Source organism: Cricetulus griseus, assembly GCF_003668045.3.
Source record: "Cricetulus griseus strain 17A/GY chromosome 1 unlocalized genomic scaffold, alternate assembly CriGri-PICRH-1.0 chr1_1, whole genome shotgun sequence".
Taxonomy (NCBI): Eukaryota; Metazoa; Chordata; class Mammalia; order Rodentia; family Cricetidae; genus Cricetulus; species Cricetulus griseus.
Window position 1 is genome coordinate 121,699,734 of NW_023276807.1, and position 6,000 is coordinate 121,705,733.

General features: G+C 43.7%; 1 long non-coding RNA gene across 1 annotated transcript; it reads left to right on the top strand.

Moving 5' to 3' along the window:
- The first annotated feature begins 132 nt into the window (after window positions 1–132).
- LOC113831607 lies at window positions 133–4,012 on the top strand. Its single transcript, XR_003479467.2, has 2 exons — window positions 133–3,381; window positions 3,551–4,012. It is a non-coding gene; the product is annotated as an uncharacterized LOC113831607 (long non-coding RNA).
- Window positions 4,013–6,000: the final 1,988 nt, after the last annotated feature.

Genomic DNA, 6,000 nt, shown 5'->3' on the forward strand with positions numbered 1-6,000 from the left:
TGAACCCTTGAATCAAGACTCCTGTGTTATATTATTAAGATTCATAAAGGGTATGCAAACACCAAGTACCACCAGTACCACTCAAATGTGTTTATCCACACAAATATATATATATATGTATGTAATATCTCTCAAGACTTGTGTCTTACTATGTATATCATCAGCCAGGATAGGAGAGTTAATCATGCAGCAACAATCCCCCCCCCCCGCTAAAACAAAAGATCAGCTGTTGGGCTCTTATACATATCCACGGGGAGATAGAAAAGCTGACTACCCTTCTCTTTGAGAATAAGTTTGATGATCAAGCTTGAGTTTATTTCTTGGAGGACGATCGACAACACAGATTAGACATGAGCCATCCAGCTAAGATCCACCAAGATCATCTCAGCCAACCTCAGCCTAACTGAAAGCATGCAATGGACCCAGGTGAGCCAAGCCCAGGCTAATGACTCACAGCTAGGTAAATGTTTGCTTTACGCTCATGTTTAGGGTGTCATAATACATGCAAAAGCTGGTGTAGTTATTTAAGCTTAAAGGGGATTTACTAAAAGGTTGTATCCTTGAGAGACACAGACACCCTATGCCTTTGCCCAAATCACACCATGGGAACTGTTTTGTCAATTATACTACTGTGCCTACCATGGGGGACATTACTGCAGCTGTACCCTGACCTAGGCTCTAGCTGCTGCCACAGGGCATAATGGCCCCAGGAAAGTAGACTGACCTGTTATTGCTGCCACCTATCCGCAGAAGCAGGTCATACGCTGGTGAGTCATTCTATGAAAAAGACACAAAGGCAGGGGCACTGAGCCAACAAAGCCATAGACCCAGGCACAGGAGCCCCTCTCTGGTACTCATCATTCACCTGTTCATAGAGTATAAGGAGGTTCAGCACAGAAATCCCAAGACATGGGCAACATCTTGTCAGCAACCCTCATTGTGCCATTTCAGTACTTTAATACCAATGGCAGCACCTCAGTGCAAGCTGGCTTTCTCTGCTAACTCAGTTTTATTACAAGATGCAAACATGAATATGGTCTGTCCCCTCATATTGCTACAAACAGACTGAGAGAAGAGACCAGAACTTCATGTTTAACTTTAGGTTTATTATTATGGAATTTTAGTTTAAGATGTGTTACATTCGTTTATGCTGTGGAATATTTGTTTAATGATGCAAAGATGTCTTACATTCTTTTATGTTGCCTTTGTTTGTTTAACTCTGTAAAGTTGTGCTACTTTGCCTGCCTAAAACACCTGATTGGTCTAATAAAGAGCTGAATAGCCAATAGCTAGGTAGGAGAGAGAAAGAGGTGGGACTGGCATATGGAGAGATTAAATAGGAGGAGAAATCTAGGCTGTAGAGGGAGTGAGGAGTGAGAAAAGGAGAAGGAGAGGAGGACTCCAGGGGCCAGCCACAATGTAAGAAGGAAAGAAAGATATATAGAATAAAGAAAGCTAAAAAGCTCAGAGGCAAATGTAGTTAAAGAGAAACAGGATAATTTAAGTTAGAAAAGCTGGCTAGTAATAAGCCACAGTAAGACCAGCAAGTCTCTATGCATTTATTTGGGAGCTGGGTGGTGGGCCCCCAAAAGAGAAAAAAAAAACTACAGCTAATTATTGTGACAGTTTCCAGGCACTTGGCAGCAGTGTCTTGCCTATCAAAATCTATAAGTCACCATAGTTTTCTTAACAAAAAAAATTGTGCAATGAAAAACAAAATGATTCATTCCACTTTGGTAAGCTGGGTGGGCTGGGGCTTGGTCACCTTCTCTGGCTTGAAACATTTAACAAGAGAAAACTAAGACAGTACTAATGAGGAAGGCTTGAGGGAGACCTAGCAAAGCAATCTGTACCATTTGTGATACTCTATGACCCTCTGGACATGCTCCATTCACTCCCTAATTATGACATAAAGTTAGGAAACTTGGGTGCTAGAAGGATTGATCATTAGTGTACCCTGAAAACAGCAATGTCCCAAGAGGCCCCAGGTAACCAGCCAACCAGTTTGCTTAGACTGGGTTTCGCAGGGAGTGGTACTTGCCATGCTAACACTGGCAAAGCCCCAGGAAAACCAAAGCAAAGTGGTCACCTGTACCAAGGCGAGTGAGTGCATGATCCATGTTGTGTTCCTTGGAAGGAGCTATGGAGAGCCAGAGAGTTCTGACTGAGGTAATACTGCTAATTCATTCATCTCTGTTCTTCAGCTGGCCATGTGTTTGAAATCCCTGTTTCAACCCTGTGACATGGCCATTGTTCTTCATTGTTCTTCAGCTGGCCATGTGAAGAAGAAATCATCATTTACAATGGTGACAATGGGCACCATAGTCTATCAAGCCCAGGACTAGGTGCTTTGCATGGACTCATTTACTTAATCTTTCCCACAGTCTAAGGAAAGAGGCAGCGCTATTATCCCCATCTTATAGCACAAACTGAGCCACATAAGAGATTTAGTAACTTGAAAATGTCACATCACTCTTAAGTCACAGACCTATGCCATTGTGCACAGTTATGCTCCATAATGTGTGATCCAATTGTCATGACAGGATGCCTGGCCTATGGATGGAGACTGCCTTGCGATTTCAACTCCAAATCTGAAGCCAGAAGACTTCTCTCACCCATCCACCATCCCAGATGAACTGCTGATTGTGCTGGCATCAAGCCTGAACTGAGAAAGGAACAGCTGTGCTATGCCTTAGTGGCATTTTTGTTTAAGAGGCTAAGTTTGGGGTTGTGAGACCATGGGGAATATCATGCTATAAGTTAGTAGAACTTGCTGCTCATCATTTCATGTCACTGTATCTCAGTTATCAGAGCCACAAGACTAGAAAGCTAGACCAATGATGAGTAGGCCTCCAGCTGGGATTTGGAGGATCAAATATTCACTCAGCAGTTTCAAGTCAACAGAAATAACTGGTTAGAATTTCCAAGGTAGTCTCCACACACAAAAGCAAAGCAAATCAGCCTGAAGGAAGGAACTGTAGTTCCTTTTAGCCTCTTTCCCCCCTGGCAATTTATTTCTAGGCTATTTTTTTTATATTAAAGCAAAACAAAAAACAGGATCTGCTGAGGGAAAAGAAGCAAGGAAGACTGTCTAGTTTGTCATTATAAACACCCTCTACCACCAAGGAACTTACTTCCTAACCCTCCAGCCCACACTGGGAAAAGGGCTTGTGTTTGCATTTTACCATTACAGGGAATGTTCAGTTTTTCCCCCCATTAACAGTGACACTTTCACTTCCTTTGCTGGGACCAAATGTCTCATACTCACAGCGGTGGACGACACTGCCTCTTTCCAGAACATCTCAAGACCTGGTTCCAGAGGAGCCTAGCTTGAGAGTTTCTTTTCGAGATGACTGGGTTATTCTACCCACAACTGTTGAGGTGAGTGACTATCATGGATACCTTTAATATGCTTCAGTTCAAAACTTATATATGTGCTACTGGGCTGGGAGCCCCGGGCTCCACACATAGTTAAAGTAAGCGGTCTGCCATGGGCTCCTGCTCTTGGCTCAATAAATAAGTAAATTCCTTTTCGATGTTCCTATCTCAGGATGTGTGAAATAGTCATTCCCTTTGCCATGAAATCTCTGCATAGAATGTTCAATGGCCTCACCTTCTCTCTGATGACCTTACATGACACGGCTGAAGATGGGGCACAGGCTGTAATAGTCGAGCTATCTGTTCTGGGAGCAAGCTTCTCCCTGGTTCCTGAAGCCAATAGCACAGCTACTGCTTCGGATCCCTTCACGTCACCTCATGCCCTCCTCACTCAGCCTCACAGACAAACACCAGGAGTTTTCTGGACCAAAGATGTCTATGGTCCCTCAGGGTGTTTGAAGTTCTAGATGTCTCATTTTCAATAAGTTTATCTCAAAATGCTGAGGAAGGTGGCTATTTGCCTACAACAAGCCACCTTCTTGAAGTACTTGAAGTTGCTGGGCTAAATGAGAGACCCAGAAGAGCTGACCTTGTATCTGCTGTCCTTCAAACATAAACTAGCTGTGATATTATAGCATTTTGTCCATTCATTCATTCATTCATTCATTCATTCAATCATTCATTCATGTGCTATACAATTACTGAGCACCTACTGTATACTGGGTATCTAGGAAACAAAGCAAGCATTACCCAAATCCTAGCCCTGGAGGCGGGGTGAGGGAGTAGAGTAAGAACACTTGAGAATGAGGGATGAATTATATACAGACATAGCAGGCAAGGGTGAGCTAGGAACATGAATTATGACTGCACACAAAATGATACCGGGATCTGCGGTCTGGACATGAGAAGGAGCGGGTGACAGACTCCTCTACTGGCCATCACTCTGATAGAGCCAAATGCCTATCTTTCAACATTGAAGTGGAGACATTTATGAAAGGCCAGGAAAAAATGAAGCTATATTTTAAACAGTGGAAAATAAAATCAAAAAAGGAAGTCTAAGACACAGAACAATGGCCCTCAGGAACATTTAAGGGCATCAGAGTGAGGTAGAGTTTAGTTAATGTGATTCAGATCTTTGTTGGCTACATCTTCACTAAACAATAATGCATAGAACCCTAAAATTTTCTGAAAATTAACCTTGGGGCTTTTGTTTTACATGATGTGTGTTTAAGAAAGAGACAGGGCTCCCCGAAGAACCCTTGCGGGCCACTCTGGAGCACAGACAGGCAGTCTCTGAGTTCAAGGCCCACCTTGTTCCAGCCAGGGCTACATAATAAAACCATCTTTGAGAGGTGAGGAGGGAGAGAGAGAGAGAGATAGAGATAGAGATAGAGATAGATAGAGAGAGAGAGAGAGAGAGAGAGAGAGGAAAAAACAGATTTGAGTTTAAGTTTTGAAACTAACACCATTAGCCTGCAGACAAATCCTCAATGCTTCATTTCCTTTAACCTCAGTTTTTCCCAGTCCAAAAATGAGGGTGACAATACTCTCCTTTGGAGCCCAAACACAGGGAACAGCAGGCAGGGGTATCTTAAATATAAATACCATGTATAAATCTGCCGTTACTAGGAAGCCTTTGAAAATTAACCATGTTGGTTAAAATTCACTCTCCACTCTAGACAACAAGTGTGCACAATAGAGTTGGGATTAGAACCACGGTGGGATTCTTATTACTCTTCACAAGACGTAAAAACAACCACACATTTTCCACACAAGAATTCTGCAATGAGGATGCGGGGAGAAGTCTCATCTCTAAGGAGGAAGGGCGCTTTGAACAGGCTTTCAGCAAACAGTTCCAAGGGGACTGTCCTGTTGTGGGTGACACAGAAGAGTATGAATAGCCAGATGTTCCATGTAATTCACCAGAGAGTCAGAGTCCAGGGCCCACGAAGGCAGAGGAAGAGTGAGTGAATCACGTGCTCTGCTCCCTCTGAGCTTGACAAAAGAGGAAACTGAGGCTAGAGAAAAGAGGCTATTTATCCCCCAAGAAGTCCCACAGTGAGGCACAGAGGGTAAGCCTGCCACCTGCCTTCTGCCAGGTGCGCGCGCGCATCTCCCAGTCTATGCTGCTTGTATGTACTGCTTGGCTATAGGATCTCTGCAGTGTGTATGTGGGAAGGAACAGAGAGCAAGTCCCAAGCTGTCCGCCGAACCACAAAACCTTTAAGTAAAAGACTGCAAGGCAGAGAGGGGCTGGAATCAATATCTCAAGGTTCATCCTATCCTTCTGCATTCATGATCCCATGCAAGAAACATGCAAACATGGGTGGAACTAAACATCTTGCCAGGTGGTGGCTTGTGATATATACAAACAGCTCCTGACTCACAAAGGCAAAGGACAAGAGAGCCCATACATCCAAACAGCTGCCGCCATCCGCCGGCCCCCACTACCCTGCAGCTGCCGTTAGCTGTGTGGAAAAAAAAAAATGAAAATGAAAAAGGGAAAGAAAGGGACAGGAAAAAAATCTTGGACCACTTGCAGATTCCACAAGTTAAGGCAGAGGAAGGAAGGAAGCTGTGGACACGGGAACTAAAGAAAGGAATGAACTCTTGGGATTCATC